Source organism: Manis javanica, chromosome 4, assembly GCF_040802235.1.
Source record: "Manis javanica isolate MJ-LG chromosome 4, MJ_LKY, whole genome shotgun sequence".
In the NCBI taxonomy this organism is placed as follows: domain Eukaryota; kingdom Metazoa; phylum Chordata; class Mammalia; order Pholidota; family Manidae; genus Manis; species Manis javanica.
Genome location: NC_133159.1, coordinates 97,498,745 through 97,513,951, shown reverse-complemented (window position 1 = coordinate 97,513,951; position 15,207 = coordinate 97,498,745). Strand labels below are relative to the sequence as shown.

Genomic DNA, 15,207 nt, shown 5'->3' with positions numbered 1-15,207 from the left:
CCCACTTGCTCACTTTGTTCTGGACGTTTTGGCCTTCTTGCTCTCCCTCAAGTCTGCTAGTCACTCTCCTACCTCAAGGCTTTTGCAAATGCTGCTCTCTATGCAAGGAATGCTTTTCCTCAGATCATGAGAAGATTCACCCCCTCCACTCTTGTATGTCTGTTCACTAAGGCCTTCCCTGACCACCCACTATGTAACATTGTACCTCTATCTCCAGAGCTGAATTCCTTATATTTTCTTTAGCATATTTGTCACCATCGTATTTTACTTACACATTTGTCTGTCTTCTCCATTAGCATAGAAGTTCCGTTATAGCAGGTTTTTTTTGGAAGGGGTCTGCTTGATCATTGCTATTTCCCAGCATATAACACGAACGAAATAGCCATGAATGAATGAATGAGTGAGTGCTTTTATCCCTCTAAATCTCTGCTGGAACCTCAGGTAAACATAGAGGCATGATGGGAGGAAAGTCCAAGAAAGGGGTCCTTTCCCCTGCTCCTCACAGCTGTTCCCTCAGTCCAGAATATTCTTCTTTCCTTCACCTAACTCCAACTCATCCTTGAGGGGTCAACTTAATATTACTTCTTCAGCCAAAGGGACTAAATTAGGCTCCTGCTAAATGCTTCTGTAGTTTCAGTATTTCTTTTCATAGCACTTTGCATGCTCAGAATCTTGTAATAAATTATTCATAGCTATTGTTTAATGTCTGTTTTTTTCCCACTAGACTGAGTATGGCCAGGCAGGGACTGTATCCATCTTCCCCTACAGCTGGGTCCTGGCGTGAAGCACATGGCTTGGCACATGTCACATGCTCAGTGGCAGTAGACACTTGAGAGATCATGGGATTTAAAATGTGCAGTGGAAGGTTGAGACATGGAGAAGCCTGCCCACCATGTCACAGGTAGGCTCCCACATATAGTGTTGAATATTTATTTATTTATTTATTTATTTTTCAATTTCTAATGTTGAATATTTAAATGAGAGATGGAAACCTTTCCAGGGAGGAGATGAGGCCAGGCCCACCTGAGTTGTGTGAGGCAGCCAGGTAGGTCTGTGTTTGACCCCTTAGCCCTTCTGATTGGGACACTCATTGTCACATTATGAGTTCAGTTTGCAAATCCAGCTTCCAGAGACCTTCCCTTGCTCAGAGTCAGGATCTGCTACTTGTGGGTAAGGAACGCCCTGCTCAAGATCTTGATCTTGGCTTTCACATGTCAGGCAGCCATCAGGGGTTTTACCCAAGAGGGAAAAAAAAGCATTTTTCTCACTCAATTGAAAGTACATACAATTTTAGAGCTGGAGGAGACCATTTAATCCTGCACCCTCATTTCACAGAAGAGAAAACTGAGGCTTAAAAGATTTGAATGACTGGCCTGAGGTCACACACATATTAAAGACAGAACAGAGCTAAAAATCCAGAAATCTCATATCAACATGTGCTCTTCTCACTTGCAACAATTATGATTTTTTTCTTCTCCCCTGAAATAAAACTCCTTTTGAAAGAAGCTTAGCAATAACATGAAGAAATAAAAGTTTCTTAAAAAGTAAACTATTACACTTTAACAAGTACTTTAAAAAAGTACTGGTGAGCTAAATATAATGTGTTACCTTTATTAACGCTTAACTGTGGATTTGAATTTAACCTGATTTCTTTCCCTGAGGCTTGAGTAGAAGCCTTCTTTCAGCTCACCCTGACTTCTTAGTTGTCAGCTTCCCAGCCCCAGACCAGGTCCAAGACTGCCATGTTCACTCAACTTTCTGACTCAAGGCGCTTCTCGTGTGAGGGCGGATCATTCCTCTCCTGGGCTGATGAAGTGCACGCATGAACTCTGTTTTCTGGTCTCCTTCCTTCTTCTCCCGCCCCTCCCCCTCCTCCCTTCCCCCTTCTGTCCTCTCCCTGATGCTGTTATTCTGCTGAAAACCTGATTCTCTTTTCTCCGGTTTCCACTTGCTTCATTTACACTTCATTGTGGATAAATTTGGTTTTGCTTGAAGTTTTCTGGTAATTTGAATATAATCAGTAAGATTTCTCGAAGACATTCTTATAGCTGTAATGCAAACTTGGTTTTTTGACTAATAATTATTACTATAAATGACTAATAGTTATTACTATCAGGGTACAGAGGCCAGGGAAGTGGGAAAGATCCTGTTCACCTGCCAGGCAATTAGAATCAGTCAGGACACGTAGGCCTGGTGAGTTGCTGAGCAGGTGTGTATGGTGATACCTCTCACCACTGCACTGCCAGGCCCTGGTCCAAGCCACCACCATCTCTGACCTGAATTTCTGCGTTAGCCTCCTCACAGGTCTCCCTGCTCCTACCCTTGCTTCAATCCTCCACAGTCTGTTCTCAATGCACCAGCCACCATGATTTATCCAAAACGGAAATGTGGTCCTGTCACCCCTCAGCCCCAAGCCCTGTAATGGTTCTCCGCTCCTCAGAGAGAAAGCTGAGTGTAAGCACTCACCCCAACCTGGAGGACTCCCTTCTCCTTTGGTTAATTCTCTGATTTCCTTTCCTATTGCTCATCACTCATTCCTGACCCTCTGTGCACCTCGCACACCAGCCCCCTTGCTATCCCTCCAACACACTGATAGCCCTGCTCTAAAGCCTTTCTACTGGCCGTTCCACTAGGTAGGTACCCTTACTTCTGCCACGCCTTTGTTCCCATCATGCACTCTCAATGCAGACCGACTACATGGACTAATATGTCCACCTGCCCATACCCTGCACTCCCAATCTCCTTAACCTGTTCTACTTTATCTTTTTACTCACAACACATACCACCTTCCAGCATTCTATACAATGTACTACACACGTTTATTGTTCATTGTCTGTCTTCCCAGCAAGGATGTTAGTTCTCTGAAGGGAGGAATCTATTTCATTCCCGTTTGTTCCCAAGCACCCAGAACAGGTGCTGGTGCAGAGCAGGTGCCCAAGAAATACCTGCTGAATTGAATTGCTTAGTTGCTGAGGAACTACTGATAGTTAGCAGCCAACACTTTGTGAGCATTTCCTCCTTGCCAGGCATTGATCTCAGCTTTGTAACTGTAACTCATTTGATAGACAGTTAGTGCTAAGCTGTGACTGTTTTGAGTCCCTCTAAGCTATGAAATGCTACTTGTGGGTTTTGCAAGTGATTCTCAGGCAGGTGAAACTTGTAGTCTTGGGTAAGGTGGGACTGAGAGGGGCTAAAAGGAGAAGGGGAGGGTACTTGCAGTTGCCAAATGATTCAATACACCAGTTTTTTTATAGTTCAAATTACAGAAATAGCCTTCAAGATATTCTATTCTACTAGCTGGGTTAGGACAGGAGGAATAAGCAAATGGAGTAAGAAAGAATTACAGGTGGTTTGAGTGCAAAAGAGGTCCCGAAACGCAGCATGCATACTACAGGCAAATAGAAACACAAAGGTCAAGAGGATTGGAAAGATACTGCTGATTTTCTGGTGTGATGCTCAAAGTTAAAAGCACACTGAAATTTGACTTTTAAAAGTTCATATGGGATCTGAGCTCCCTGAGCCACTCAAACCAGTGGGTCCCCGCTAGCCGTGAGGCATGGTAGCTCAGATTTCTCAGGCTCTGGCTCTGCCCGCCCCCTGGAGACCCAAGCGCCCTGTGGAGCCCTGCTCTTGCTGGAGACTCTCGGAGCTGTTGGTGTCTGTCTTGAGTGGAGTGGGGTGGGGAGAGCTGTCACACATTCACAGTTACTTTGGTCATTTGGGCGCTGCTGTGCCCACAGACCTGCGCTGTCTGAAAGGTGTTGTGGGCACTTGACCCCCACCTGATCTAAACTGAGGTGTGCTCGTGTGCAAAATACACACTGGACTTCAAGCACGCAGTGCCAAAAATATGAAGTATCTTAGTAAAATCTTTCTCATGTTGATTCAGGCTGAAATGACTGTTTTAGAGCTATGGCATTAAATGAACTACAATGAAATCATAAATTAATTATAAAGCAATTTTACTTATTTTGTTGTTGTTTTTTGTTGTTTTTTAAAGCAGCTGCTAGAAAAGTTAAAACTACATCTGTGGTTCCACTGTGGCTGATACTGTATTTCTGCTGTACGTCCCTGCCTTGGAAGCTCCTGGGTCCCAGGGGACCAGGGCACCCTTTTGCCACCACCCCCATCTCCATGCTGAATGTCGCTGTCACCTCCGCTGAACAGGATCTCTGCTCCTCCTGTAGGTTCTGTGCCATCTACCAGACAGAACCATCAACCTCTGCAGCTCCTGCAGCCCTAAAGCAGGCGCTTCCACCCAGCGTGAGTCCTCGAGATCTTCAAGCAGCCAGCGCCCCGGGGCAGGGTGGAGGAGCGGAGCGTCTCCTTCCCCTTTGTGCTTCTATTGAGAGGCCCAGAGCAGAGAAAGCTGTTAGTGCTCCAGCATCTCAGAGTGCACAGAGGCCTTTTCTTTTTTTATTTACTGCCGTCTCTGCGGGAAAACAATGGAGGTTGGCCAGGATCAGACTTTTGCTTTGTTTTGTTTCCTATATATTATATATTTGCTTTTTAAAAAAACCCTTTCAAATAAATTTTACTGAGGTATGATTTATATGCAATAAAAATAAAATGTATCTGTTTGAAGCAGATAGTCTGATGAGTCTTGACAAATGACAAACTTGTGTGGCATCATCCTAATCGTGATTTAGAACTTCTTCACCAGTCTGCCTGACTGCCTGAGTCCTGGCCCAGCAGAAGTCCCTGTGACATGAAGGGTTTTTGTCTTGTTTGTTTTTAATTTTGTTTGGAGAACTATAAAGTGACTCAGACACATCTGTCAATGTAAGGTGGCTTCAAGGAAGAGGTATTGTTATTGTTTTCCTTAGCAGAGTTCACAGAAAGGAAAGGCAATCGATAGTTAGTAGAACTGGGAGAGCAGTGACATGGCAGGGCCCTGTGTGATTTGGCCCCACAGGTCTCTTCAGTTCTACCTCACACTGTTTTATCCTCCCTTGCTGCAGTCTTGCCCCACTGGATCTTATTTTAGTTTTTCAACCACACCAAGATCTTTGCTTCCTCAGGGCTTTTGCACAAACCACTGCCATAAGTTGGAGAGGTCTTTGCCCTCTGTCTGCATAGCTGGTTCTTTTTCATCCTCAGCTAAAATGGCACCATCTCATAAAGGACTTCTCAGACAATGCAATCTACAAGTAGATCCCTCTTGTTACTCCTTTTCTTTATAATGTTTATCCCCGTTTATTGTATATTAATTTATTTGTATGTGTGTTTAGTATTTATCTCCCACAAGACTATGGCCTTTGTGAAAGTAGAAAATGTTCTGTACCATATTGTATTATTTGTTTACAATGACTTGTTCTTTCCTGCACTTGCCATGACTCACCTGTGCATGCAGTATTATTCCTCACCTCACTGACTGTCACCTTGGCCTTGTCACCTACTCTGGCTAATGGCATATCAGTGTAAGTAAAGCACAGAACGTCTGATCAGAGGGTTTAAACATGCCAGCATGGTTTGGCTTGATTCCTCAGGGTTACCTTTTCCTGCCATGAGAAGAACTTCCCTACATAGCTGCTGTTTCCTCTTCCTGGGACCAGCAGTGAGGACCCTGGAAGCAGACTGCACCCAATCCTGAACGCTGAAGAGGAGCTCTCCCAGCCAGGCTGCAGCTCTGTGAGCAAGAAAAATAAATGTTTGCTGCTGACAGCCGCTGGTATTTGGGGGTATTTCTTACTCAGCATTCTGGCAGCAAGGGTGTCCTATCACATGGCTGATCACACAGCGGCACTTGGCACCTGTGTTGAGTGAATGAAGGGAAAATTTTCCTTTGCAAAGCCAAAAGGTGGAGTATCTTGGTGACTTTGGAAGCTCATACTCAAGAAGAAAGGAAGGGGTGGGCTAAGGCATAGGAAGAAAGAAGAGCCCAAAGATTCTTCAGGGCAAATTTTGGAAAAAGAGCCTTGTGGCCTAGGGAAGAACTTTGAATTTGGTCCCTAAAGCCAACACTAGTGTTTAAAGTGTCCTAATCAAAGTTCTAAAACAGAAGATATTTTCGGAACGTAGAATATTGACTGGGGGTGAGCCAGGAATTAAGATTGAGGCATATAATCTTTGAAAGTACAGAACCATAGCACAGAAGTGGAGATCTAATCCAGCAGAGAAGAGCAGCTTGCCCATAGTCATCTCTCTGGGGACAGGATGGAGACAATTTTCCACATCTTGTTTTTCCCTATGCCCTTTCCACTACTCCATGTTGAGACTGATCAAGTTTGATGGGGGAAAAGAGGATGGGGCATATTTGGGATGACATGTCAGTTCTCATGAAGATCACGTTTGAGGGATAGCTCCTTGCTGCCCTTCCAAAAATGTCTTCATGGGAGAGGGCTATGGGGCATGAACTGAAGACTAGAGCAAGGGGTCCCCTGTGGTTTGAATCTAAAATCACCTCTTTGAAACACGGCAGGTTACTGAGGGCTCTCCAAAGACTCAGTCACATTGACTTGAACCCAAGTATGGCCAGATTTTTAGGAGTGCAAGTCTTCTGCCCTACAATCCCATTCTGAACCCTGACCCCCACCCCAGAACAGCATACAGGCTGGGTTCAGGGCATTTCATTAATGCAGCCCAGAGACATCCATGCCTGTCCAGAGGTTGATTGTCCCCTGTGTAGGCAGCGTGGCCCCAGGCAGAGGTGCTGGGAGACGTGTGCCTCCTCTGTAAGAGGTGGCTGCCCCATCAGCTGCTGCTGCTCTCCTTAGCACCTTGCCAGCCTGTCTGGCTCCACACTGGGTAGGTTTGTTCACCGACAATCTTGTCAGATGTTCCCAAGAAAGGCTGTGGCTGAGGGAAATGGAACACATCAATATTTTGTCACTTTCCTAGGCTTTGCTGAGTCTGGAATCCCAGGGGGCCTGGCAGTGACTTAGAGTTAAACTCGTCCCATTTGCATTCTCTGCCTTCTCCACAACCCCAACACATTCCTCGGTCAGGGACCTGAAGAGAGAACATGCAAGGTTCCCACAAAAACATCAACAGGTTTTTACCCAAATTTTAGGCATCTCCGAGAGAGAGAGTTCTGTTAGCAAGAAGACTCCATCTAGCCTGAGAAACTAAGACAAAACAGGTCATGCTGACACAGGAGCCCCCCATGGTCATCGCTTGGGACCCCATCTAATAACTGCAAATGGGGGAGAATGGAATAGGTCAAAGTCTAGAATCAGATCTGCCCACTGAGGGAGGGAAGACCTTGAAGGAACAAAATCAGAGACTTGATGTCCTATCGAATAGGTTGAATGTCAGTATCTCTTTAAATGTAGAGTCAGCTTAGGGGAACAGGGTCTTCCACTTCTCATCTCCCTGCCTGTCTGCACATTTCATCCTGAAGAGAGTTCCAGGCTGGAAGCAGAACACCCCAGAAGACAGAGCTAAGGTTTCACAGACCAGGCTGGGTGGGCCGCTGGCTTCTGCCTGGAGAACCTAAAGCAACGTCCAGGGATCAGCAAACTGCCCTGCCCTTTGCCTGGGCCCTTTGCAGTGCATGGAAGGAAAGTCCTACATGCCTCAGAGTCTGTTGATGGTGCTAGAGACTGGGGACAGCTTGGGCTATGAGGGGGCAGGCCCTTTCCTGTGGTAATAGTGGGGATTAGGGAAGGAGACACAGAGGGATTAGACTGGGAAGAAGTAGCCTAAGTTCCTAGGAACTCTGCCCACTAAAAGGTCAATTGCCTGGGTGGTCATGTGGACATTGCCACACTTTGCTAAGGAGGTGATGAGCAGCCCCCAAACCCGGGCAGAGGATGAGCAGCCTCTTTCTCTCTTTCATAACTGCTCATCTTCCCACTACAGGCAAGGGGGGGCTGCTCCTTAGAGGGTAGTCTCACTGCATCCTGGCTGCAGGTCAGATTCCTGGTGTGGCTTCAGCTTCTGGCACTCAAGAAACTGAAAGAGAGCATGCTGGAGGTGGAAAAACACCACAGCTTAATATATTTTGAAGGACAGTGAAAAAAGACCTTGGCCCCAAATCAGATTGTTCCTGATCTAAAATTAAAAGCGACTTAAACCTTACCATTTGAGAAGAAAGGCAGATAATGGTTATGAGGGTGGAGAACGATTGCTTTTCTTTTCACCTCCTGGCTGTGAGCAGACCTTCCCAAGATTTCTCTGGACAGGATTTATTTACTGTCTTAAAAAAAAAACTTTGCACTTTGCATGAAGATTTGCAAATGCCAGGCACACGGCATGCCGGGTGCCCAGCCAAACCTCTTGTGGTTAGCCTTGAAATGAGATCATTTCACAGTAAGAAGGAGGTCAGGTTGCAAAGGGGGGAATTCATTTGGCTGCATCAATATGTAGGCTGCAGCAAAACCACAGAACAAAATTCTGTGCCTTGCCATATGTGACCAGCCAGCCCTGGATACAAACCCAAATTCCTTAAGTATCTATACCCTTCTCTTATAAGTTCTGCCCATTGGCCTCTTCCACCTTAACAGCCTCTTCTTAGAACAATAGGTTAGATTGGAATTCCATTTTGCAAGGTAGGTGGATCATAAGACACTTTCAAAAATATCTAACACACTCTTCTGAATTTATAATGTACTATATACATATATATTATCCTCTATTTGCCTAGCCAATGTGAAAAATGAGGGGTTTTCCTTTGCCAACCAAACTATCAGAGGAGAAGCCTTGTCCACCCCCTGCTTCCTAATTTGATTCAATCAGAAGTTATTGAGCACCTACTATGTGCCTAGAGCAGAGCCAAGTACCCCAGGAGCAGCAAAAGCACATGTGGCCAGTCTTCTGACTTTTGAACACCTTTGAATCCTTGTTGGAGAGAAAAGAGATATGGCATGATTAGAGAGCAATGCAAAATAGAAAATGAGTGGGGAATCCAGGTGATCCAGTGCCCTGGTGGAATGTGGGGAAGCCGAGATGGACAAAGGGCTCTGTAGGCCAGAGTTGTTGAGGACACTCAATGAGGTAGTAGGACCTAGGGTGAAATTTACCTTTCTTTTCCATTTACACTGATTTCTACTTTGTATCTGTCAAAATTCTACCGAGCATCATGCCCATGGAATAACACTTAATTCAAATTTGGGGTTTCCCAAAGTGTACTGGAAGGCTCTGCTGAGGCTGATGAAATTGCCTGGGCCCTCGGTGCCCCATAAAGCACAGTTAGTGAGGGCTGCCCATGCAGGCCAGAGAACTAAGGATAGCACCACGCAGAGTAAAGAGGCTGTGTTAGGCAGCTGACAGCCCAGGGATTACATGTCAGCTGTTCTTCAGCTTGGAGCCATATTTAAGTTCTCCCTTTTTCAATTGTGAAACAGGGATAATAAGAGCACCTATTTCCTCAGGCTGTTGTGAGGATTAAATAAAGTGGGTATTTTATGTGTATGAGTAAAATGAGTATCTGACATATAGTAGATGCTCAGTAGCTACTCACTATTGTTATTCCTCTTTCATTTGGAATTCTAAACTGTTATTCCATTAAGGAACGGTGTCCTAGGGTCTAAATAGGGTATCAAGAGCATATAGACTGTACTCACCTGTTGATGGACAACCCAGACCACTTGACTTTCCTATTCATGTGAATCCTGACTGGGGGATCAGTTTTTGGCTCTTTCTTTAGAGAGAATAGAGGTATTTGACCCCCTCCAGTCATTTACCCCTATTCGTCAATTCTGGCTTGTAATGAAAAGGGCATTGAAATAAATCACAATTTATTTCCACCAAATGCCCTTCCCTTTGGTTTGTTTGTTTGTTTGGAAGCAAAAAAGAAAAGACAAGGTTGGAGCACATTTCAGATCCATAAAAGACAAATTAATTATCCCCAAGCAGAAGCTGACCTTTAGCTGGCCCCAGCTCCAGCGCCTGAGCCACAGCTGCACCTGCTTTGAAGATGACAATATCCACTTGCTAAATACTAATAATTAGTCAACCAAAACAGGATAAAGAATGCAGAGCAAAGTGAACCTGCAATTACTGTGCTCATGTGCATCCCCTGCGCCCTTGGAGGGCCAATTACCTCAGCACATTACCATAATTGGACTGACATGTTAACAGCATCCTCCATTCTTTGAGAGTGTCACTGTCCCCCTTTCCTGGCCCTCACAGCCCTACGCCTGTGGACCGTGTGCACTGTGCCTTATGGCTAGGGCTGGTTGAAGATGTCAAAGCTCGCACCATCAGAGGAGGCACGGGGTTTACCAGATGGCCAGTGTGCATGCCAAACATATGCAGAATGAATGAAGGTCATTGTTACCACTGTCCAGCCTTCCTCTATCAGCTCCACCCCTATGCCTTATGGAAAGAATACAGAATACCCAAGTGACTCAATTGGCTAATACTAAAATGCTCTATTTCTCCCTCTGGAATTCCAGCCCTTCTGGGGGGCCATTTGTGCCACTTACACTCTACTCAGCAATGGCCTAAGCCTAGGGAGACTGAGGTGGGTAGCCTGAATAGGGGGAGCCGGGCTGCTGAAGGAGGGGAGCTCCCAAACTCACAATAATAAGCAGGAACAACTATCCAAGGAGCTGTGCCCCTGAAAATGAGAAGTGGCTGGCCTCTGGCTCCTAACCGACAGCAGGAGAGCTTGACAGGGGTGTGGGGCTCAGCCTGCACTGTCCAGAGGGAGCTTAGAGCTGGTGGTAGGCACTCCTCCCTCCAGCAGCCTTCACCCTGGCCCCTGCTGCCACAACACCATTTTATGAGGCGATCAGCTTCTTATCGATCAAAAGAAAGCTGCTGAGCACTGGCACCAGCTTTGTGTTGGCAAGGAAGCAGGTCTCCCCTGCTGACCTTTCCAAAACAAAAATCAGTAAAAAAATGTTTTTTTGCCTTCTTCCCCCTCTTTTCCATCTGATTTCTTTTCCCATTGATCAGCAAGAGCCTTTTTCTTACAAGTCACTACAATCTTCCAAGGGAAGAGGATGGGTTTCTGGCGGTGCTCCCACACCCTGGGAAGCCCAGCCACTGAGATGTGTCTGGGCCTTCTCCTGCCCCAGCCGCAGCTGGAAGAGCCACAGCAAGAAAATGCCTGGGGTGGTAGCACAGGCGCAGGGAGGGAGCCGAGTTGGCTGACATGCCAGGACTGGGAACTGGTGTGGTGGGAAGGGGACCTGCAACTCCCATCATGCCCACGGCCCTCTGTGTTTGGTGTGAATAGTGCCCTGGAGTTGGCCATGAGGAGGCCCTGATTATTGTAACACAAACACACCCATAGGGACCCTGTGACTCTACCTTCTCCTGGAGCTGGTCTGGCCCTTACTGGTCCCAGGCTCTCTGTAGTTCATGCATGAAATGGTCCACAGGGATAATTCTCATAAGCACCACAGGCTACCCTTCCAACCCCATCATAAACACACACAAAAATGTACTTCCCAGTTACCTCTGTCATTATAGTACTACTCCTGGTGTACAGTGGGGCTCCAGAATTAAGGTACTTTTGCATGTTAGTGGATGTGCCAAAGTGGATGTTACCATGTTTTGTCAGGGATGGTACAATGTTGCGATAGTATGTCACTCTGCTCCATACTGGGTGATACTCCACTACTGCATGAATGAGTCAGTGTTCCATCTCCTGACTCTTCGATCCAGTAAAAAGAAAAGGGGAGATTTATTCTTGACTCATCAGATGTCCTGTCCTCACTATTTGCGTTAGTCACTCATACACAGAGACTTAGACAGAAAGCTACACACATATACTCACAACAAGACAAATACAGCTACCAAGACAGAGAGCCGTGCAGAACCCATAGGCACACGCACATTCGCAGGAACAGTCAGCCCCTCCCCACCCACAGCTGCACCCATGGCATAGACAGACTCATGCCATACCAGAAAACACACATGTATGTCACATAAACACAGATTCATAGGTAAATCAACATACTTGAACAGGTAGCTATGAGTGACCCATCCATATGTACAATGTTCTTGGTCTGTCAATGTGAGCTGGGATGTGCCAGAATTAAGTCTATTCCATAATTTTATGATCATGGCTTTTGGGATGAGTTCTGTGGTAGGCATTCCTTTCTGGGTGGCCCACCCATTATTGCTTGAAATATGCAGGGCCAGGTGAATGCTTTTGTAGGGTGATTTCAGGACTTTGCCTGATGCCCTGAAGGGGCCCTGCTCCTATCGGCCCATCACATTCCTGTGAAGAGGTCAAGAGTTTCAGCATCACCCTGCACATGGCTGCACATAGCTGCAAGTTCCAGGGCTGACAGAGTCCAGGCAGCCTTTGCTTTGCCCAGAATGAGTGTTCTGGGCTTCTCAGAAAGGAGTTAAGTCCAGGCGCTCTGATTCTGCTCCCAGATAAGGAAGGTAGAATTCAGATTCTGGCTGTAGAAGGTAATTCTTTACAGCCAAAAGGACGATGTACATGGAAATGAGGCATTGATGTTGGAGGGGAAGAGACAGCCCATGCGTCTGCAGGTGGGAACTGACGTCATTGAGCCTAATTGTTTTCTCTCAAGCTTGTCCCTAAGTCAGCCTTGGCAGGAGCAGACCTAGCTCTTAAGGTGGGTCCCTAAGAGCTACAGGAAGGTTGAAGAATGTGACAGACCCAGGATGAAGATGGGGCCAGTGTGGCCTTGGCCGTGGGTTAGGGAAGGAGAAAAGGAGAGGGCTGGGGGAGAGAGGAAGGTCTGCAGCTATTATTTTAAAATCCCTGCACGCATTTTTGCTTATATATCAATTGTTTAGTCTGAAATGAAGTGAAGCCAGGCTCCAGAATGGTGGCAAAACCACTGAGCAGTGGGGCAGGGGAGGAATGCTGAGGGGAGAGACAGGGAGAAGGCTTCTAGAGGGCGGGCAGATCCAAGGCTCAGGAATCCTTCCCCAGGACAGAGAACGCGTGCTGTCTCCCCATCTCCCTGACGGCGCCACTGTACTCAAAGGCTGCTTTAGGGAGACAAATGATCCCCATTAATTCCATCAGGTAATGAGCCAGTTGGGGCCATCATTAATTACACTAATTAAAACACACTGGCCTTTGAGGTTAGCACATTCTTCCAAGCCACTCCTAACATTTCATTTCACTCTGCCTCTGCCTCGGGGTGACTGCGTGACTAAAACAGACCCCTGAGATCCTGCGGAAGGAAACCACAGGCCCATCTGGCAAGCCTGAAGCTTTCGTCTATCTTATAGACGCATTGGTTCATTCAATGAACAGCCAAGGAGCACCTACTGCACCAGGTTCTGGGGACACAGAAATAAGACCCGGATGGCCGATCAAATCAAAGAGACAGACAGGACAGCTAACACGAAGTACTAACTAGGCCCTTGTGGTGACATGGACTTTACAATTTATAAGGCATTTTCACAAGCCTCATTGCCATCTTCAAACCCTGCAAGGAAGGTGCTTTCATCGTCCCCATTTTGCAAATAAGAAAACTGAGGTTGAGAGCCATTGCGTGGCTGGCTGCCCCCGGGGAGCAGGGCTGGGACTTACACCCACATCTTTGACTCCAGGAAAGCAGAAGAGGCTGCCAGTAGCTGATTTTGGCTGGTGGTTTCAGGGAAGGCTTCTCCAGGAGGATTATATAAATGGAGATTCAGTAGTTGAGCAGGTTGAATTGACAGAAAAGTGAAGAGGGCATTTCAGGCACGAGCAAGGCCCAGGATTGGGGTGCACAGACAGGGCCATGCGTGGCCTCACCTGCCAGGCTGTGTCTCAGGGTATACAGAAAAATGATTTTTGTGAGGCAGTATGGAGGTAAATTTAAAATATCTTAAAATTCCAAAAGACAAAAGAAGTGATACTGAGATATTTCTTTGAGGCCAAATGGGAAATCAGTATGGGCTTAGAAAAGGCCAGATGAACATTTATCCTCTGCATCTTTCATGCTGTCAAGCCTGCAAACAACAGAGGAGGATTTCAGTGTTCAGACAGACCTCTTTTTCTATACTCCACTTTACCATTCTGCATGCTGTTTTTCCATAAGCTAAATATGCCATCTCCTGCCTGAACACTTGGTCTCAGGACCACCCCCTCTTCCCCCACCGCTGAGCGACCTGTTCTCTTCATCTCCCAGGCTTCACACACAGCACCCTGTGTGGGGCTGTGGCCCAGCTCCACCCATGTCTGTCTGTTCCTACCTCCTTGGCTGTCTGCCAGTGTGGCTCTTGTAGCCCCTTGTTAATGAAAAGACCACCTTGCTTTGCTCAGCTGAGAAGGGAGTGGTATGTATTGTGTGTGTGTGTGTGTGTGTGTGTTTTGCAAGGTGACATTCACTTCTTCAAGAAGCAGCCCTTGTCTATGATAGTTCCCCCAACTTTCTGTCTCTATCCTTATAGCACCCTTAGAACCTCTTTGCTTCTTGGGAGAGCTGGGCACTTGGACTGTCTGCCCTCTGTACCTTCACCCACAGTTGTGTCTTAGTCTGAGAGGAGAGTACATAGTGGGCCTAAGGTATATTTATTGAATAAATCAGGATCTCAGACACCAGGGCAATCTAACAGGACAGGCTGTGTGTCAAAAGGCACGTAGACTGGGTCCTAGTTACATCCACTTCTAGGGTATTCATATTTAATGGTTTAGAGCCCTCTGGAATCACTTCTTCCCACCCTCAGCCACCACTGCTGCCATATGCATATCCACTTTATTACAATTCATGATGTGCTTGCCTATTAATAATAAGGCCGAATTAATTCAGTCACTCCACCCTGCAACGCCAGCAGGGATGCATAACCTATTGGCCACCTCAGCAGCAGCTCTGAGCACAAAGGGGTTAGAAGAGACCTAGCCCCTCATCCAGCCTCTCTACCAGAGGGCTTTGAAATCAGCTTCTCTTCTGAGCACCCAACCCCAGAGGCTGATAGGTCCCACACCTGGCTGGTGCTTGGCACTGTCCCCAACCCCTGCACGCACAGCATCTCTGTGTCCTATCTGCCTCCTCCAAAGGACTGGAAGCTTTGTGAGGACCAGGTTGTACTTACTGGTCTTTGTAACTGTCCAGCCCTTCCTTCCCCACCCTTCCTCTACGCGTCCCCAACCCTATTCCTCTGGCTCAGGCTTAGGATGGGCTTGCACACATGCATGTGCAAAATGTGGCTGAGGGCCACTGAGGTGAGGGGGTGCGTAAGAAATCACCTTCCCATCACAGTCCAGTGTGGAGCAGTGTGGGGTGGTGGGGAGTAGCAGCTATGAAGGCAGCTAGATCTCCATTACAGGCCCAGAGCCTCCATTTTTGAGCTGTGTTGCTTTAGACACGTTCCTTAACATTTCCATGCCTCAGTGTC

At 46.7% G+C, this 15,207-nt stretch overlaps 1 long non-coding RNA gene across 5 annotated transcripts in view; it reads left to right on the top strand.

Annotated features, from left to right (window-relative positions):
• LOC108395543 (uncharacterized) overlaps positions 1 to 4,576 on the top strand; it is a 30,323-nt gene extending 25,747 nt beyond the window's left edge. For 3 of the 5 annotated variants that reach the window (XR_005057848.2, XR_001852692.3, XR_001852690.3), the window contains 2 exons: positions 725 to 901; positions 4,001 to 4,576. This is a non-coding gene — a long non-coding RNA (uncharacterized lncRNA). The remainder of the gene's footprint in view (positions 1 to 724; positions 902 to 4,000) is intronic. The other 2 variants (XR_005057851.2, XR_005057847.2) reach the window with 2 other exon arrangements.
• Positions 4,577 to 15,207: the final 10,631 nt, after the last annotated feature.